The sequence below is a fragment of the Triturus cristatus genome, chromosome 10 (genome assembly GCF_964204655.1).
Source record: "Triturus cristatus chromosome 10, aTriCri1.1, whole genome shotgun sequence".
In the NCBI taxonomy this organism is placed as follows: domain Eukaryota; kingdom Metazoa; phylum Chordata; class Amphibia; order Caudata; family Salamandridae; genus Triturus; species Triturus cristatus.
Genome location: NC_140593.1, coordinates 1,145,533,831 through 1,145,555,270, shown reverse-complemented (window position 1 = coordinate 1,145,555,270; position 21,440 = coordinate 1,145,533,831). Strand labels below are relative to the sequence as shown.

Sequence of the window (21,440 nt, the reverse complement as noted above, 5' to 3'; positions counted from 1 at the left end):
CTTGAAGCTGCAGTCACTAAAACTGGGTATGTGGCGTGGTGTACACCAAGTTTTAGTTGTGAAATACCCATTACTTCCTTGTCAATGTAATCCCTTAGGAATGGTTCAGAAATCAAAATGTCAAGTCCTTTAAATCACAGAAATATTTATGCATATTCTCTTCCAAACACGATCTGTTCACACCGTGGAACAACTCGATGGTAACAATGATAAAACAGATGTATAAAAGCTTGATGTTGTTTTGCAAATAGGATTCGCTAAATTTTTGAATTCGAAAAACATGCATGTGGCGATTACAACTTTTTACCAATATCACACTGTTGCATCAAGGGAACAATGACTAGGTTAGTAAGCACTAATGAAAGCAAGCAATGAGGCAACATCTTTAGTAGACATCAGTAACAGCAACTCAGTTCAGGTTTGGTTTTTTGCTTATGCATTTTGCCAGACTGCCTTTGCTTCTGAAATATTCAATCAATGGTGCATGCACCTGTGAGTAACAAGCATTGGCAATGCCAATAGGACTTGTCTACGGGAGAGCCACAGGCTTTGTCAAATTCTTCTAGCCATGTAGTACAGTAGCTGGGCTTCTGTGCAACTTGGCTGAAAGTTAGACAAAGCTCCTTCCAAGTAAACAAACGTTCTTGCAAACAATGTAACTTCAAACCGTGGCAGGGTTACAGCCTTGCGCACATCCAAAATCCTGTCTGTAGTATAAGTCAATATCTGAAAGAAGCTCTAGGGGACATCACGGGGAACAGCCACCTATGCCCCAATGTTCCTCCGTCACAGAAGTAACAAAAGGAAAAAACTGAAATACAGAAAGACGTTCCCGAGCATGAGCCAGGCAGTTGAGCCTATAAACAACAATTCTCAATAACAATTATAGAAAAAATGATTTAGAGTCCGATAGGTCAACAAACGGTTTTCTTCTTTTATTTCCTTAATCTTCTTTGTTCTTTCTCAAATCTTCTCCACACACTCATATGAAGTCAATCCATAGTAACATATTGGCATCAATAAAAACGCCAAAGTGAAATCAGTAGCCAACACAACTAAGAAATATGTTCGTATCAGTATGTCTAGAGGATAACCTACGAGACACAGTATAGGTTCTGTTGTCCGATACGTGTCATAAAATCACACTTTACGTTTCAAAATGCTTCTTAGCTCTCATTTATCTAAGATGGGAATTCACAGACAACAATATATCAGGGTCTTTTATTTAGCTAATAGATTATGGTCACTTACTTCCCTCTATCTGAGTCACACTTGCACTTTTAGCTTGGCCTTTTCTGCACTCAGATTTTGTGAGAATATTATTTATGAGTGACAAATGTCCTGAATAGAACAATCTTTATTGTTATTATTGTAGCCCTGAGGAAGTCGCCCGGCAACTCACCCGAGACGAAACACGTGTTGGCTACTGATTTCACTTTGGCGTTTTTATTGATGCCAATATGTCATTATGGATTGACTTCATATGAGTGTGTGGAGAAGATTTGAGAAAGAACAAAGAAGATTAAGGAAATAAAAGAAGAAAACCGTTTGTCGTTCTTGCAAACAGCCCATGCTTTGTTACAGGTGAGACCTACAGTATAGGGTGTGGGGGGTGGAGGGAGGGTGGGGAAAGACTGTCAGAGGCGAAGGTGCCCACCAGCCAAACTGAACGGCATAAAACAACCAACAATGCCACCAAAACATTTATGGGCGCTAGGGTGAAATCAGGAGAGTGTTTAAGAAAGGAAGGGAGAGGGAGGAATGTGTTCTGCCTGATGGAAACCATCCTTTGCCAAGCAATACCTTGATCATGTAGTTTTTACCATGCAGATCAGTACCACGCTGGTAAGTATTTATATGTTTTATACGCAGTACTTGAACACGTAGCTATTTTTTTTCTTCAATGGCATACTTTTTACGTTATTTAATACAATGATTTCAGGGATGGGTAGAGGTAAAGGGAGGTGAGGGTGACTTGAGGATTCGGGGGTGGATAGATGTAAAGGGGGTAAAGGAGAGTTTAGGGTTCAGGGGGGAGTAGAGGTAAAGGGAGGTGAGCGTGACTTTAAGGCTTGAGGTAGACAGAAGAAAAGGGAGGTAAGGGTGGTATTAGGGGTCAGGGGTGGGTACAGTTAAGGTGAAAGTGTGATAAGTGTGCTTGACAGTGGTCACAGATGAATTTGAACCAGTCAGTCAAATGTTTAGAATTAAAAAGTTAACCATTCTTCCTATCGCACTGTTTGCTGAAGACTCCATAATTTTAGGCATGGTGTTAGCAAAGACCTTTTGATTTTATTCAAAATATTTGTAATCTATTAAGTTACAGGGGCTTTAATTCAGCCTAGAGCATGGGGCAGTGGATCAGCCCACTTCGGCCACTGGCTAACTTTATTGTGAATGATGACATTCTACCCTTTCCCAAGAAGCACAACTACACAAACTAGTTTCTTCAGTTCCAGGGACTACTATGACAGGTTTTTTTCAGAGCAAAAAAATGTTTTGCTTTTAGCCTTCTTTTGAAAGATTAAGAAAGAACCATCTGCTTCCACAAAAAGAAAAATGTTACTTACCCTGTAACCATCGGTTTGTGCCATGTAGTGATGTAGATGCATATGCTGTGCATACTCCTGCCATCTAGTGTTGGGCTCGGATGTGTATCAGTTGATTTTCTTCGAAGAATTCTTACTTGCCATGGGCATGGTCATCAGCTCCACTGTTAGATTGTTTTTCCACACAACGGGTGAGGATGCCTGGAGCAGAGTAACACAGGAAAGAGAAATTGAGAGTTGACCATACAAGGGTGGCAGAAAGTCATGGCATCCGCAACAGCCAAAGGCATCCGGGGAAGGGCGCATGTCAACCTACAACACTACAGGCCACGAACAGATGCTTACAGGGTAAGTAACACTTTCTGTTCAAGGCATGTGTGGCTGGAGATGCAAATGCTGTGCACAGACTGAAAAGCAGTCCTTCCCTAAGCGTTGGCTAGCATATAGTACAGCCTGGCCAATATTTGCTCATTGGCGGGCTAATACATCTACACAGTAGTGCTTTGTGAAACTGTGTGGTGCAGATCAGGTATCTTCTTTACAAATGTTATCTATTGGGATGTTGCTAAGAAAGGTCACTGAGGCCCTTTCTTTCTGGTGCAATGGGTTCTAGGGTTGAGCTTGCAAACCTCTTAGCTTTCGTGTAACCAGTTTGGCTGGTTTTGACTATCCATCTAGCTATGCCTGATCTTAATCAGGCCATTTCTTTATGTGGTTCAGAAAAAGCAACAAGCAGTTGCTTAGTCTTTCTAAATCCTTTTGTTTTATCTATTAAGTACATTAGGGCTTGTTAGACGTCTAAGGAATGAAGAGCCCTTTCTATCAACTGAGTCAGGTTGTGAAAAAAAGACTGGAAGTTCTATAGAATGATTAAAGTGGAATGGAAGACATTTAGGGTTGGTACGAAGGACCACCCTATTTCTATAAACGTGAAGAAAAGGTTCTTCTAATGTTAAAGCCTGGCGCTCACTAACAAGGAGTGATGTGATGGCTATTAGAAAAGTTACCTTCCAAGAAAGGAACTGTAAAGGAAATATCTGGAGGGGCTCGAACGGGGTACCCAGAAGTCTTGTGAGGGCAATATTAAGGTTCTACATCAAGGCTGTAGGTACCCGGGGAGGAAATACTCTGGAGTCCTTCCATAAAAGTTTTGATGACTGGAATTCTCAATAGCGACACGTTCCTATTTTGGAGGTTTGCAGCCATAGCTGCCAGGAGTACCAAAATTGGAGGCGATGTTCTGAACTCTGGCTGGCAGAGGGTCAATATGGTTTGAGGGACAGTAACAGATAAATCTCTTCCATTTGGAAGCACAGTATGCACGAGAAGTTGGCCTGCGCCCGTCTATAAGAACATTAATGCATTCTGGGGGTAGATTGAGATAGCCAAATTCTAAGATCTCAGGAGCCAAGCTGCAAGGGATGTCCGATTTCTCCATGGTTCTGAGTGAGAAGGTCCAGCCTGTTGGGGAGACTTGTGCAGAACCTTCGAAAGTTCAAGGAGAGTGGTGAACCATGGTTGTGTGGCCCAGGTGGGAGCCACTAGGAAGAGGATGAGGGAGGTCTACCTCCGCTTCCGAACCAGGAATGTAATGAGGGGTGAGGTGGAAAAGCATAGGCAAATACCCCTTAACAGTTCATTCATAATGCATTCCAATGGACTATGGGTGTGCGAATCTGGAGGCGAAGTTTGGGCATTTTGTGCATTCTGCTGTGGCAAAGAGGTCCATATCCGGAAACCCCCATCGCTGGAAGTAGCAAAGAAGGACTGCCAGGTGGAGTTACAACTCATGGACTTGCTCCCGCATCCTGCTGAGGTCAGCAAAGTTGTTGTCCACTCCCAGTAGGTATTCCGTCAATATGTGAATCCTGTGGCAGAGCGCACATCATTAGACGGACTGAGCTAACTGAGAACGCTATGAGGAGCGGGTGCCCCATGGCGGTCATGTTGCCTGTCTGTGCAAGGAGTACCTTGTCCACTATGTGGGGAAGGAAGGCCTTGAGAGCTACATTGACAGCTAGCAGCTCCAGATAGTTCATGCGGAGGTCCATGTGAGTGGGACCACACTGGTTCTGCACAGTCCGATTTTGTAAGTGCACCTCCCCATCCACGGAGGGATGCTTCAGTGGTGAGAGTGATCAGCAGAACTGGATCACAAAAGAGCAGCTCCCGTAGCAAGTTGTTGGTTTTCCACCACTGAAGTGAGAGAGGCGTGGGGGCTGATCAACACTAGATTTTCCCAATGACCACTGGTGCATTAAGCATTACAACTGCTGCGTTAAGCATTCCAGCAGCGAATGCATGTGCAATCTTGCGTGGGGTACTATGGTCCCCCACGCAAGTTCAAGTTCAAGAGACCTTTATTCGAATTTCTTAAAATCCATAAAAGTACAACAATAAGAGCAATTCGTTTTCGCAATAAATCAAAATACAATTTCATAGTTATTAAAAACCAATACAGCTCTCATCAATCAATTTTCAGGGGTTTTCCATCGTTTTACGTACGCGTGTTATCAGTCTCAAAAAAGTGCTAGTGCGAAAAATTAATTCATCTGTATCCAGGGAAAATAGCATTGAGCAAGACTCCCCCAAGGAGAGGGGTCTTTGTTTTCTAAAATAAGGGGTTAAAAACCAATTAATATATTTTAAGTAAAATTTACAGAAGAATAGAAAGTGCAAATCGTTCTGTGTACTAATGCCATCGCACGGACATGGGTTATATTGTGTTGTGTGGTGATCACCCAGGGGAAAGCCCAATAAAAATTTCACAGAGCCTGCCCTAAGACGAAATAACAAGGACCTTTCCCAGTTGGACATGGGGAGGGTAAGGTAGGGTGGAAGTGGTTGCCTACACAGATCATTCCCTATGTATGTAACAACAGTAGGTTTAAGTATTTCCCTTCCCATTCTTTCTGTATTAAAAAGTTCATATAGTGCTTGTTTGACCTCAACCTTGTCTTTAGGCTCAACTCTGGATGGGTCGGAGAAAAGATCGCCTCTGTCCACGGCACGCAATGTTTTTAAAACTCCCGCAAGCCAAGGGATTGATAAGCCGTGGTCATATTTGAGGCAGTCTTTTATAATGTCCTGTGTTAAAGTTGCTGAGTTGTTCCTCCAGATCCTAATCCAGAATAGAGCTGGTCTAGTTCTAATAAAGTCGCAAACATAGGGGAGGTTTAGTTCTTTATGACAAATGAATTCAGAAGATGAAATTGGGGCGCCCAGTATTTTCCTACAAAAACGACTCTCTTCACGCTGAATTCCGGGACTTTTCCCCGATCCCCAGACCTCAGCCCCATATGTGGCTACAGGAATGCACTATAATCTAAAAAAATTTAAAATAGCTCTAATGGCGCCTATTTTCTTTAGACGTGAAAGTCTCAATATAGAATTGGTGGCTTTCGAGAACTTGCCCACGGCGTGGGCAGAATGCCCACTCCATGAGCCGTTCGCAGCGAAAACCAACCCTAGATATGGAAATGAGGTTACAGATTCTAATTTATCTGACCCTATATGTATAGTATTGAGCTATCGTTTCCCAGGCCCACATGGCATAATAAAAGATTTTTTTAAAGTTACACGCAGATCTAGGGCCTCCATGTGTTGAACGAAAGTTTCAACAAGCAAACGGAGGGCATTTGGAGTGCGGCCCATAAAGACCGCATCGTCTGCGTATAATAGAACTGGCAATGGGTGCCCCTGAATAATTGGGACGTCTTTGGTCACTTGTTTCAGTGCTTTAGCTAGGCCGTTAATATAAATAATAAACAACAGGGATGCTAAAGCGCACCCCTGTCTGACCCCCCTGCCTATTTTTATGGCTCCGGATACTTCTCCACCCATCCCAATCCTGACTTGTGCCTTAAGATCGGTGTGAAGGTAAGCCAGGAAATTTACAAGGGCCTCATCCAGTCCATAATTAAGAAGCATGGCCCACAATTTGGATCTATTGACTAAATCAAAAGCGGATGAGAGATCCATGAATGCAAGGTAAATAGGGGACGATCGAGCAACGTTATACTTTATCAATTATCAACTTTAAGTTCAAACATTGCTCCACCGTGCCCACCTTGCTCCTGAATCCCATCTGGCACGGGTCCAATAGATCTGTATCTTCGGTCCACTCTACCACCCTGTTATAGATAACTCGACCGAGAATTTTTAAGGTATTATCCAAGAGCGAGATCGGGCGGTAGTTAACTGGATCTGATCTGTCGCCCTTTTTAAAAATTGGGACTATAATAATGGTGGCCCAAGTTTTGGGCATGGGCACTGTTGGCAGGCTATTAAAAACATTAAGAAGAATTGGTGCCCATAGATCCGGACTGTGCTTAATAACGTCTATAGGGAGTCCATCAGGACCTGGGGCCTTGTTACCAAGGCTCTCTCTGATGGCTACCTCTACCTCATAAAGGTCAATCTGTAAGTCGCGCAGCTGTCCAGGGGCAGAGATAGTTACTTCCTCGGGAGGGGCAGCATATATTTTGGAGAAATGGGCCTCCCAAATGCTGCTGGTTATATTACAGCTAATTGGGGATAGATGTTTGCCCATGTCTCGCATTTTCCTGACGGCTGACCAGAAGGGGCCGCTGCTCTTCAAATTAGCGCTTCCAACCAGCAATTCCCACTGTTCCGTCAGTAATGCAGCATCCCTTTCAGCTATTTTTTATTTGTAGTGTTTCCTGGCTGTTTGTACCTCTGCTGTGCTCCTTGGCTTGGTGGTTAGTGCCCTACGCAGTTCCCTATTTGCTGTTGAACAGGCAGAATCAAACCACGCAAGATGTCCTTAGTGTGACCGGTTGATTGGCAAAAAGAGGCAACAATGTTTGGAAATACTGTAGTCTTGCAGGACTGGGATATGCCTTGCAGACATCTGAATTGAGGATAGCTCCCAGATACAGTTGAACTTGAAGGGGCTGGAGATGGGACTTTACAACATAGAAGGTGAAGCCCCATTTGTGTAGTAGGTCTATTGCGGTTTGTGTGTTCACAACACTGTAGTCATGTTGCGCTCCATCAGCCAATAATCTAGGTATGGAAATACATGAATGTCCTGTCTTAGCAGATGCGCTGCTTGTACTGCAAGGCATTTTGTAATGGGTGCAGTGGTTACTGTGAAAGGCAAAACTTTGATCTGGCAATGTCGACCACTTACCACAAACCGGAGGTAGTGCCAAATAAATCGTAATGTAAAAGTAGGCATCTTTAAGGTCGAGTGCCGCCAGGAAGTCACCTTGCTGCAACAGAGGTATGACACCCTCAAGGGTGACCATATGGAAGTGTTACTGGTTTAGGAGGCTGAAGTCCAGAATGGGCGTGAGAGACGCATCCTTCTTGGGAATAAGGAAGTATAGGGAATACACCCCTGAGCCCAGTAGGTGTTGTGGGATAGGATCTATGGCCCTTGAGGAGAAGAGCTTGGACCTTTTCCTGAAGCAGAGGGTGTTCTGGGGAGAGGGCAGGTCTGAGGGTTGGTATGTTGGGTGGTGTGAAGGAGAGTCTAGGCAGTAATCGTGTTGGATGACATCTAACACCCACTGGTCTGAAGTGACGTGTTGCAAAGTGGGGAAGAACATCTGCAGCCAATCCCTCTCCACCAGGTGCTGTGTGATCGGGGGCGGAGTAGCAAGTCATTGCTTCGCTGAGTGGCACCGTTAGGAGGGCTACCTTTGGTGCTATTTCCGCGATAGCCACCTCTGAAGTAGCCCCTGGTGGATGTTGGTTGGGCAGGCCGACTCTGGAAGGACACAGAGGCTTTAGGGGAGGTAGTGTTGGTGGCTCCGTGATAAGCAGAGCAGGAAAAGACCCCAATAAGGAAGGAGTCTTTAAGGCGCCCATGGCTTTTGCTGTTTCTATAGATTTTTTTATTTTCTCCAGCATCTTGTCAACCTTAGGCCCAAAGAGATGTTCCCCATTGAAGTGCAGGTTGAGGAGATGCTGCTTTACATTTGACTTGAAGCCAAAGACATGGAGCCAGGCATGACTGCGGAGGAGGAGACTTGAGTTAATCCCCCAAGCAGCAGTGTCAGCAGCAGCTGGAGCACATGTGATGATTGTGTTAGGAATCAGCTTGCCTTCTGTGACCAACTCTCTGCCCCTGGTGCAGTGCTCCTCCGGCAGGGGTTGGAGGAGTTCCTCCATTTCGGCCCAATGGGTCCAGTCATATCTAGAGTAAACCAATGGAACTGGCGATGCCAATGGTCGGCAGACAGGTCTGCAACTTGATTACCAGCCGCACATATTATTTTACTCATTGTCCAGCAAAGGAGCATCGTTGGTGTCCTGAGCATTCACCCTTTTAAGAGCGGGGTGAGACCCACTAGGAATCTGGTAGTAACTGGCTTCTAATACATAGAGGATCTGAAGGGGAGGCCTTGTATTTTTTATCAACCAGAGGGGTGAGGACTCTGGCTTTAACTGGCTCCTTGAAAATATCAGGGGCTGGCTTCAGCATCCCTATAGCATAGGCAGATACTTCATGGAGCGGTGTGCAGAGGACAGTCTCAAAGAAGAAGTCCTCCTCAATGGGCTCCTTATGAATCTCTACGTTGTGATAAGCAGCACCTCTACATAGAACCTCGTGGTAAGATGAGGTATCATCCAGTGGAGAAGGTTGGGCAGGGTAGAGTTCGGGATCAGTATCTGCAGGCAGATCTACATCATGCGTCCCAAGGGTCTCCATGTGGGAGTACATCATAAGTGTCCCCCACAGCATGTCCCCCTGTGTCAGAGTGTGGTGACCCCTGTAGAGTGTAGGATAGTGGGTCAGGTAAAGAAGGTGGAGGGGATGTGATGATGGGGGTCTGGGTGGAGCATAAGAAGGTGGAGGCAGTATGGTGTCCAAAAGAGGACTATTGGCTTTATCTTGGGGATTTTTTCACTGCTTTGGAAGAGGAGGGGGCTTCAGAGCTTCTTCAAAACTAAGCTGTGTCTTGCAAGGCCTAGGATCTGGCATCGGTGGCTGTGTGAGAATGTGGCCCGTTTGAGGGTGGGTGACAATCTGTTTTTGTTGGGCCTCAAGATGCTCCTGAAAACTCTGAAAGACTGGTTCAAGAGGTTTGTGGGCTGGTCTACCAATTGGAGCAGTGTGTTTCGGCATCAACATTGGTTTGTACTCGAGACTGAAGGTTTCGGATCCGATGGTCAGGTTGGTGAGTAGCCAGGAGTGGGGTGTCCTCAGGGCTTTGATTTTTAAAGATTTTCTTCGGCACCGAGATGCCCCTGAGCATATCCAAAATTCACTGTTTGTGCCAGCCATGACCAGAAGGCAGTGGCAATCAGAAGCCTGCATCTTTGGGCCTAGAGCGTCTAAATGCCCCTTGGGGGTAGAATCTCGGAGAAGTGTCGAGGGTGTGGTGGGGAGCTGTAATCCCGACCTGTTGAGCCAGCAGGAGATAATCAATCTTGAAGTCGCACTAGAACTTTCTTCAAGTGAGAAAGTCTCCAGATCAGCAACAGAAGGCGTTAGGTGATGTTTCTCCTGTAGGAAGCTGGGTTTTTGTTGCAGTAACACCCCCACTTTCTGCCAGACTACTAATGCACTTTGACTTGATGTGCCCTGGGCCCCTGCTAATCAGGTTCCCAGGGCCTGTGTTCTTTCCAAAACTGTACCCTGTATCCCCAATTGGCACCTCTCTGCCCATGTCAGTCCCTTGTAAAATGTACCATGGGTACCAAATGCACTGTGGCCAGGAAAGACCTCTAAGGGCAGCAGCACTTATTGTGCCACCCTTAGAGGCCCTGTACTTTTACACACACACTTCCCCACACACACACACACACACACACACTTACACACACACACACACACACTTACACACACACACACATTTACACACACACACACACACACACTTACACACACACACACACACAGCCATTGCAGGCTGCGTGTTTTGGTGCAAAACAAAGTGAAGAGTCGCATGGCACATATCCCTGTGTGTTGTGCCTACAACCCACTGCCCTGGCATAGGTCAGCCACCCCTCTAGCTGGGGGCACTAGATCAGTGGTGAGGTTACAGGTGCATGAGCCCTGTACCCCTACAGTGTCTAGACCAATTCTTAGACATTGTAAGTGCAGCAATGTCATTAAGTTTATATGGTGCTGGGAGATTGTCATTACGAACTCCACAGCATCATAATGGCTTTACTGAAAACTGAGAAGTTTTGTATCGAACTTCTCAGCACATTAAACCCACAATGATGCCAGTGTGGGATTTAATGAAAATTGCACTCAGAGGGCATCTGCTGAGGACAAAGAAACCAGACGCCTGAAACCTCCACAGCACCAGTCGCCTACGGCGTGAGTTCGAGTGGCCCACTGGTCCCAGTGAGGTACCCCAGCGCTCCAGAGTCCGAGTCCACCATGGGTAGACCCCTCCAAGACTCCCAGACAACGCCTGCAGCCTTTGCACGGAGACCCTCCCACCCCCCCGCCACCACAAGTGGCCCGTTAAGATGAAACCAACCTCAAAAGACACCCCTGCATCCAGCCAACCTGCGCCCTGGAGAAAAGAACCTGAGGTGCATCTACGTCCCAGAGCCCTGCAAATTACCAGCCCTGCTGTTGGTTCCTCCTGGAAGACTTCCTGGACTGAGCCTACAGCCAAAAAACAAAACCGGCAATCCCATTGAAAACAGGGTACTCAATGCCAAAACAGCACCCTGCACCCAGCCGCCGATGCGGGTGTACTTTGGGTGCTAACTCAGATCCCCCTTTGCCCTGAGCCTAACACCAGGAGTTTTGCTCCCACAACATTGTGGCCTGCTGTGAGCAGCTGCCAACCGGAGGCCCCCAGCCCCTATTGGACACATTGGGCCTCAGCACTCTACACCCGGCCGCCCTAGTGCCGCTGAGGGTGTTTCAAGAGTGCATCCTTTACCCTGGGGGAACCCTGGCTCTAACCCCAGAATACCAACTGCCACAACCAAGTACTTACCTGTTAACCGATAACCATATTTTTTCCATAGGAATACACCAACTGTTTTTCCTTGAAAATTGTTCCAAGTGTTGAGTTGGTTTTGTATGAGAACTTGAAAAACTGCAAATTATCTAAAAACTGCTTTACTTACCTTTTCTCTAGGAAATGTCTGAGTGTGATATCTAGGCATATCACACAGTAGAAAAAGTAATCCATAAAGTAATCTGTAAAGTAATCAAAAGTAATCTAACAGTAATTTCAACTGTATTCAAAGTGTTTACAAACCTGTAACAAAGTCATTTTCATTCAGCTTGCTTGTTTTGTTCAACTTGTCTTGTAAAGTACCATTTACACTTACCTGTGTCAGGTTTGCTTGGTTCTAGATAATAAATATAACTAAGTAATATTTTTTATGCAAATTGGTCTGAGTTCAGTTTTTGAGTGTATGACAATATTTGCTGCCTGAGTGTTTACAACAAATGCTTAACACTACCCTCGGATAAAGGCTTACTGCCCGCCCACACTACCACAAATAGAGAGTAAGGTGCTATCTACTTTTACCTCTGCCTACCTTTAGGGTTCCACTGGACTGTGCACACTATACTTCATTTTGGTATAGTATATACAGAGCCAGCCTCCTACACCCCAATCAAGGTCCTGGGTGCCAAAGAGATCTGGGGTATCTTCTACACTACTGTGCGGCATCTTTAGAAGAAGGCCCAGCAGTCTTGAAAAGTCTTCTTCAACCAAAAGGAGAGCCATGTGTTGCAAGAGGCCTCGTCATGCTTGAATGGGAGACAGATTGCAGACTTGGTGGAGATCGGCCCAGAGGTATTTCGCACAACACTACGGGCTGTATCGAAAAGGCATTCGTTCCATCACAGGGAAGACATGTTGAGGGCAGACCACACCAATGGAAAAAAAGGCACGACAACTGAGGCCCGCCGGAGCAGACTGGCGCTCTGCTCCAAACTTGAACTGGAACGTCAACTTGGTACGCAAGAAAGGGGCCAATACGATCATAAACAATACTGATGGTGAGATCGGGAACAAGAAAACTCTATAGTGATCACTGCAACCAAGTCAATTCGGAGCATAGAAGCACATGTCTGAACCCAATGGTGGGGAAAAAAAACTATCTAACAATGAAGCCGATGACCACGCCTTTGGAAGTAAGAGGTGAAGTCACACTACCTCGTGACTCTAGAAGAATTCTTCTAAGAATAAACAACTTGCACACATCCAAGCCCAACACTAGATGGCTGGAGTATGCACAGCATGTGTATCAACAGCCACACATTCCTCGAACTAAAGTTGATTGGAGTGTCTCCCCAACAGGTTACATTTAGAAGTTAGAAAAAGAAAAAAGATTAGGGATATTTAACCTTCCACTGCTGATATGCATGAGCAAGGGCTTTTTAAATTGCTATACAGTTGCCTTCAAGCACATTACATGCACTTATTTGGTCTCTTTGTGCACACATACAAACTAGGTTTAATTTTGCATATTCAGGGCTATTTATTAGTACAAACCTCCCATCAATATCTCTTTGTAGCCTGTAGATATAATGAAAAATATAGCGCTAGTCATGTTTAACAAATTGCTTCAATTTTGTGGCATTTCTCAAATCGACAACCATAAAACCCGGAATACTAACGATGGAAATTTTGCCCTGAATGTATGGTGTTCGGCAATATCAAATAGTTTATTGTACTAAACCATGCTTAGAGCTAATGGAATTGCTCTGAGCTAATATAAGAATTCAAAGGATATTGTTCTCTTGATGACATTACAGCAGCCAATAATACTTGAATATACACACTATTCCACATTTCATAGCTTTTTTTGTCTTCGAGATTAGTGGGACATTTCAGTGATACCAATTTATCAACATCAGCAATCAGGTTTACACCAAGATATGTAATGGTTTCTGCTTTTCTATAATCCTGCTTTTGGCAGAATCTTTGTTTTGGGTTTTAGTTTAGCAGATGCCCCGAGATTTCCCTGAAGAGCTTAACCTCACTGTATCTATTTAATAGATACTTCTAAAGCCAAGTTCATTACAGAGATATTGTCAGCAAACACCACTATACCTTGGTTAAATAACCAATATGTTCTATTGGATTGATCTTATAGTCTGAAAGCTTTCATATGAAGGTTTCTAAACACATGGCAAAGAGAAGTGTCCTTGTCGAGTACATGCTATCTTTATAATCTTTGATTCTTTCCCCCATACACTGCACCTTAGTTTAAGGGAAGCTGTAAAGAATCTGAATGCATTTGATAAAAGCTATTCCTCTCCACAGCATGCCATAAATAAGTTACTCTATTAACATCTTTTTTTGCATCAAGCAGGATCATTAACAAAGTGTGTCGAACTGAAGCACTAAAGGGAGCTAGCAAGACCCGTAATCGTAAAAGGGTAAAAGATCGACTAAGGTCATCAATTCTACCAGGAACCAAACCTTGCTGCCATTACTTAGGTAATAATTCTGATCAGTCGCTTGGCCATCATTTTTTAACACATTTTTAGATTGGTGTTAATTATCGGACTAGATCTATAAGAACCAGGGTTAATAGACTTCTTTTTTTCTATAAATATTATAATCTTAGTCAGTGCCTGTGATTAAGAGAGAGGAAAAAAGAGCCTTGTAGTTTGCCCAAGGACAAGAGGACTTCTAAAATAATTGGAAAATCATTTTCAGTAGAATTCAAGAGGAATTCTGGCCACACATACTGCCCCTCCCCCAGTAAAGCTATTATTGCATTTTCTATCCCATTATTTATTCTTCCTCTGTTAAGAGCTGCTATTTTTACAATGTCTAAATATGCACCTAATCACATTTTTTGTTGGGTTATTCTTTTCTTGATAAACGTACTGTATTTTATTTGAAGTTATTCCATAGTTTCCACATTTAATTAAAAAAAATGCAAGCCAATATGCTCAATTTTGGCATCATCAGTGTATAACAAAACTATATTAAACCTCAACAGGCAAAATATTGCATACTTCATTAATCCACATAAATGCCCTTCCCAACCACTTTACATGAAGTCAGTTCTCCACGTAGTTTCTTGTGATAACTGCAGACAGTGTCCAGTCAGAAGACTGTTTATTCTGCTTCACCACTCACACCCAATGACAGGACCACTTTGTCCCATCTTAGCAGTAACCTGAAACAAGCATTAAAAATGCAATAGGTCTCGCCTTTCATTACGTTAAAGCCATTTGCTTTGCTGTACAATACCATTAGCAAAGCAAATGGCTTTAACTTAATCAAAGGCGAGACCTATTGCATTTTGAATGCTTGTGTTTTTTAGTGGACACTCGTGGTCCAAACTGTAATGGGTGGAATTGTCCCTGCCTCTGGAATTAGTGGTATCCGTGGTGCATCTGCAGGGTTGCACAGAAAACAGCGATTTCCCAAGCCACTCCGTAATGAGAACGTACATTTGGGGGGGTGGCGTATGATAGGTTTGCCCTACTTTGGTACAGTGGTTGCCGATTTTGTGACCCTCCAACTTTACTTAAGAGTCTATTTTCTGTGCTAATAATCTACTGGGTATCTCAGCGGTGATTTTTTTTTTTTTATACCTCTATGCCTAGATGTGTGAGCGAAGGTAATGTCCTGGGGCAGGGCTTAACAGTGAAGGCTGATGGATGGGATGGACAGTGGATGAATGAATATATGAAGGGATGACGGAGCGAGTAGATAGATGGATGGGCAGAGTGAATGGCTATGGACAGTGGATAGATGGATGGATGGATGAATGAATAATTGGACGACAGATGGATAAATTAAGGCATGAATAAATGGATGGACTGATGGACAGTGGATAAATGGATGGATGGGTGAATAGAATGGGGGCGGGGTTATGGTTGGTTAGGAATTTGTTTTTGGATAGGAATGTTTAGCTGGAGAAGGGGAATCGAGAAGTAATTGGGCCATGCCATCTAAAAAGGGCTGGGTTGCTTTTGCGTCTGCCGCAGAATTATGCTTTTAGAAGGGGACAGCCCCTAGCCACCCTACACATGGTTGACTGTTATCATTGCGTAGCGCCATATGGGCTGTTATTGCATGTTTTTCCAAGGGTGATTTCTGCGTTCAGAGCAGCACTGCGTAGAAGACTGCGGAGTCAACCCCACAAAGTCCTACGCAGCGATGGAGAAGATCCAAAATTTGAGGTTTAATTGAAAGTCACTAGTGAACTGAGTTGGAGTAGTTGTGGAGAAGTCCAGAGGTTTTAAAACCTGTGACCACCTGCATGCATGGCGGGAGATCATATATGTTGTCGTGCAATAGTGTGATACTGAAATACTGAGATGACACGAACTGTTTCTGTGGATATGTACGTGTATTCCTACTTGTATAGGTATAAAATGTTGTGTTTTTGATTTATGATACACTGATTACATACTTGTAGTAAGTTGCTGGTTCTTCTAGTAGGAAATAATTTATATTTACACTGCATGTGAAAATAATTAATTGAATTTACCATATTTTAAAATATTTTTGTATACAAATAACAGCCATTTTTTTTTTTCTTTTTTTTTTTTTTTTTTAAGAGGTTCACGCTAAGGAGCGCAGTACATAAATGGTTTGTCTGTGCACATTAATAAGGTTATCGGTTACTGGAGAAAACATTTCACGTTATTTACCCTTTTTAAAACAAGTATTTTGTGGTTAGAAGCTTCCTGTGCCTTTTTAAAGCATACTTTTCTCAGTGTTGTGGTTTGTGCGGCTTGGGAAACTGGTGCACCTTGTCGGTCGCGATGTAAATAAAAACAAGCTGTCTCCGCGTGCACATCCCCTGTCCGCGCAGGCACAGCGAACAGGAGACAGGGAGGGACAGGAGATGTGCACGCGTGCGAGCAGCATTGAATGAAGCCAGAGGGGAGACGCCATGCGCGTGCACATCGACTGTCCGTGCGCGCACATGATTTGTCTCCCTTCCGAATGAAAGCGACAACAATAGTCTCGCCAAGGCGAAAGCAGCGCATGCGCTGCGTTCGCCAGGCGAGACCTAAAAACTTACCAACCATCCTCTTTCATCCTCTCATGTCTACCCCACAACATAGTGCACATACACATCTCTTTACTCCAACTACTCTGGCCAGCACCCGTCTGAAGTAGAGCCTGTGTTAATCTATTGCTTGTACAGGTCTCTAGTCTTTCTAGACAGAATTGCAGGGCACTCACTGTGGACTGCTGTGCGGAGGATCGTGCAGCAGTCTAATAATTACGACCCATGTCGTAAGATCTTCTGCTAATTTGGCATCGCTTCTAGTGAGCTTCGTGATAATTTCCTTCTCTGTGGCTCATTCTACCATGCCCTGGGTCAATTTATAATTTTTTGGCAGCTGTTCACTAAGCCATTACATGGCTATTTTTTTTTCTCAATAATTATTGCCCCACTCAAACCCTGCAAAAAAACACTCAACTGGCATTACCTGGAGACTGTCTCTGCAATACAGTTTTTCCCCATCTGCCGCACCATTTTTTGAGGGGCTGGGTGTGGTGAAGATGGAGTACCAGTCAATGTGAAGGGGTCTATGCCTTTACAGAAGTCAGCCGCTCACCACTAATCTTGCATTGTGTCAGGGCCACAAGCAAATCTGCATCCGCCCCCTCTGGGTGTGCTCGACCATTTCTGATCAATGCATGAAAGTGAGCAGCCATAGACTCCTGTTACCACTGCCCTGATCCACTAGCTCCAGTGCCACTGAATGATTAATCTGCTTCCAGCATCATCCAGAGGTATACAGCATGTCTTTCTAAAATATACGCACAATTCTTTAAATGGTCCCATACCGCAGGGATGGAGAGACAAAAGGAAAAGTGCTTCATGGCCATGTTAGCTGGCTAATAAACACCACAATAACAAAGAGAGGGTGAGGGAAAATCACTCTTGTTCCCCCTAGGAAATTATTTAAACAACAGAAGAGTGACCATGGAAAAGGAACAAAAAGAGAGCAACAGCGTGGGCAAAAACCAAAAGGATTTGTTAAAAGAACCCTCACTCACCAACCTAGTTGGTGACATGCTTCATCATTGGGTTCCCACCAGAGAGGCAGAGTGCCTCCCTGGTGTGCTGCGAAGCCTGAATTACAGCGGAGCTGGTTTTTGAATGGGAAGGTGGGTGTGAATTTAAAAGGTAAATGGTTTTAACCAACAACTCATTTAACAAGGCAAACCAAAGACCAATAAAAACAAGTGAGATGGACTGGAGCCGGTTGGTTAGGTTAACCCAAGCTCGTCCAATTTATAATAAGGTCGACATGTTTCTGCTTGTCATGCCCAGTTGGCTAAGCATTCATCAGGACCACATGGACCCCCACGGCGGTATGTGCACGCTAAGGCGCACCCTAACCTGTGGAGATCAACTGGTAAAACATACAGTTCTACCGAAAAGCCATCCTAGTATTCCGGGGCTAGTAAGGTCTGTAAGGGAAAGAGAACAGACAAAACACACATAAAGAACAAAGAGACATGACTTTGTTGATTACATTACTGTCCTTTACACGATTGAGTGAACAAATAATTTGGTAATCCCGTGCTGTGGAGCGGGAGTGGGTGTCAGATAGCAATTCCAGCCAAAAAACGCCTAAATACGAGTATTACTCGTCTTGGCAGGGAGCATATAGAAACAACAAAGGAGTTTCTATGAAGCTCAGTACACTAGTTGTGCCTGCGTCCTCTAAATGGTATTCTGTGAATTCAGCAGACATTGTGCAATAGTAGTGGCTATTTAGCCGCTGTGTATGCCGGAAAGGTAGCGGACTCGTGAAAGTGGTAGGCATGCTGAAAACGTGCGCCTATGGTGTTTGCCAGGCGCCGTTGCTCCAGTGCATGTCTAGCAGTGAAAGATATTAAAAACAGCAGCATGGAAAAAATGATCCTCTTACTCATGTACTTGGTACAACTAACATCATGGGTCCGAGAGGGGGGTAGTGAGCTAAAGTATCTGTAAGGGTGGAAAGCAAACAGATAATTACTAGAGCTGTGAAAGGGGGTCCCCAACTTACTTCCATGCTCGCACACTCCCGCGATCAACCTGGATCTGTCCTGCTCGGCCCGGATGTTGGTGAGTAATGTGGAACACGGAAGTAAATACTCCGTGGCTCCCGTCACATGATTTCCCCTACGTGCGTAAGCGTGTGATGTCAGCGGTTGGGGGCGGGTGTTTAAATATGAAAACCAATGCGTGCGTTCGTATCGGGTCACAGGGAAGAAGGCGTTTAGCATTGTGTAAACAATTGAATAGACAAACTTTATCAATCGGGACCACATTACTATGTACACCGGAAGATAGATAGTGCGTCTGGTTAATGAAGGAGCTCATTACCATATTGAGACTACTTACTGAGAATAAGGTTCAAATCATGAAAAAAAAATTTTTATAAAAACTTCATTAGGGGTATGCGAGTATAAAAGCATCCTCAATTGCCCTAGTGTTGGGGGCTGGTGAGGGAAATAAGCAATCAAAAGATGTTTAAAGCTAAGCTAAACAGAGGCTATTCAGGCAGTATTCCAAATGGGTCGGCTGGGTCAACAACTCAGTGCTTTAATATTGAACTCCATGGGATATTGTCATTCAATCCAATAAGGTGAGTAGATAAACGATAAATCCAGCATTGTTCTTTCTCAAAGAGTAACCGTTGGATGTTCGGTCCAGGCTTCAATTTTTCAATGACTGACCACCTCATGTCATTTGTTGTGTGGTTCAACAGTAAAAAATGTTCTGAGAGTCTTGTGCTTACTTTGCGACAACGAATGGTACTGCGATGTTCGCAAATACGCGGTTTAATTTTCCTACTTGTCATGCCGACATATTTCAGTCCGCATGGGCAAGTTATTAGGTAGACCACATCAGTGGAATTGCAATGGGTATGCATTTTCTGTATCCATTGTTTTCCTTGTTCAAGTATTAAGTATTTAGAGGGGGATGTCAGATGACAGACACTGCATGAACCACAAGGGTAGTGGCCAACAACTGGGCGGAGGCCCCACGCACTGGCAATGGACTGGTCCTGATTCTTGTCCTGTGCTTTAGGGCGAGTGTGTACCAAAGAATCCTTAATGCTTCTTGCTCTTTTGTAAGAGAACAAGGGTTTCTCCCAATCGTGTTTGTTGCTTGTCAGTATATTCCAATGTTTTCTGATAGACTTGCTTAATGCATTAGATGCTGCGTTGTAGGTGGTAACGCATGTGAGAGGTATGAAGTCCTGGTCTTCTCTAGCATAAACTTCCAATAGGGCCTCCCTGTTTTGGTTGCGGGCTCGCTTGTTACTTTGAGAGGATTTTATCAGGGTAGCCTCGATCTTTCAACTTCCAAGTGAGTTCCTGTGCTTGTTTCTTATATGTAGAAACTTCACTGCAATTACCTCGGAGACGTAGATATTGGCCAAAAGGGAGATTTTCCCTCAATGGGCGAGGGTGGTAGCTCGAAAAATGTAGCAGGTTATTTTTTGCTGTAGGTTTATGATGGGTTCTGGTTTGTAGAGTGTTGCCTACCCTGGTAATGACCACATCCAGAAAAATCATCTCATCTTTATCATGAGTATGCGTGAACTTGAGGTGAGGATCACAAGCGTTCACCCAGTTGTAAAATTCCAGGAGGGATTCTTCCGATCCCTGCCAAATGATCAGTACATCGTCGATATATCTTTTCCAAAAAAATATATTTGACGAGAAAGGGTTCTGTAGAGCTAGGATGTACTTGCATTCAAAATCAAACACATACAACCCTGCTACCGAAGGCGCAAAGGTACTGCCCATCGATGTACCAGTTGACTGTAGGAACAAATCGCCCTTATATTCAAAAAAGTTCCTTTTCAATGTGAGGGCAGCACAAGTGACCACCAAATCACGTGGAGTTGTGTAACTCCAAGCGCTAGACTCTAGAGTGCTCCTGATGACATTAATGGTGTCGTCCTGTGGAATGCAAGTATAGAGGCTTTCTATATCCATAGTCACCAGTAGGGAAACTCCATCAGGGATGATGATCTCCTGTAGAAGTGCCAGTAGACTCTTAGTATCCTTCAAATAGGTGCTGGTTGACTGGATAAGAGGTTTTAAGAAAAAGTCGCAGTAGCGTGACAGGGGTTCCAGTAGTGAACCAATCCCGTACACTATGGGGCTCCCAGGTGGGGGTATTCTGTTCTTGTGCATTTTAGGTAACGTATAGAAATAAGGGATGATGCCTTTACTGGCTGTAAGGAAAGTAGCTTCCTGTTTCGTGATAAAACCCTGAAGTTCTGCGTCCTCAACCAGATCATGAATAATACTCTGGAGTTCTTGGGTAGGATCCACGTCTAGGGGAGTGTAACTAATAGGATCATCCAGGAGGCGTCTACATTCCGTGTCATATGCAACAGTGTCTTGAATTACTACACCGCCACCTTTATCAGCTGATTTTATCACGATGTTAGTGTTGGATTGCAAGGAATGTAAAGCTTGGAACTCGCTAGCCTTCATGTTCTTAAAGAGGTTAGGTTCAATGAATGCTTCAATATCATTGGAAACTGCCTGTTCAAAGGCTGTAATCTCAGGCGGAACTGCATAAGGGGGTGGGGTAAAAGTAGATTTAACCTTAAGCCCTGTATCGCTCACACGGGGCTGGGTGTTATCTGGAGGCTGTTTTTCAAAGAAACTCTTAAGTTTAAGTTTCCTAAAAAATTCAGAGAGTTCACATTTAAGTTTAAAGCGGTCAAAACGGGCTGTGGGTATAAAACCTAACCCCTTCGAGGACTGAGGTCTCGTCAGCCGTGAGGATCACTGAAGAAAGATTCGTGATCAAACTTGTTGATTGCTGGGGCCTGCTCGTTGAGCCTTGCTCCGCGTATTGTCCCCCACTGTTTCGTCCTGTTGCCAGTGGACTTGGGTGGGACCTCTCCTTCGGCCGCGGCCTCTCCTGCCCCTCTGCCATCTTTTCCCACTGTGGAGGTTCAGGACTTCATGGCTACTG

The 21,440-nt window shown here is 44.3% G+C and overlaps 1 protein-coding gene across 1 annotated transcript in view; it reads right to left on the bottom strand.

Annotated features, from left to right (window-relative positions):
- Positions 1-21,440, bottom strand: part of USP31 (ubiquitin specific peptidase 31) — a 217,492-nt gene that overhangs the window by 20,547 nt on the left and 175,505 nt on the right. The gene's annotated exons all lie outside the window — the stretch shown is intronic.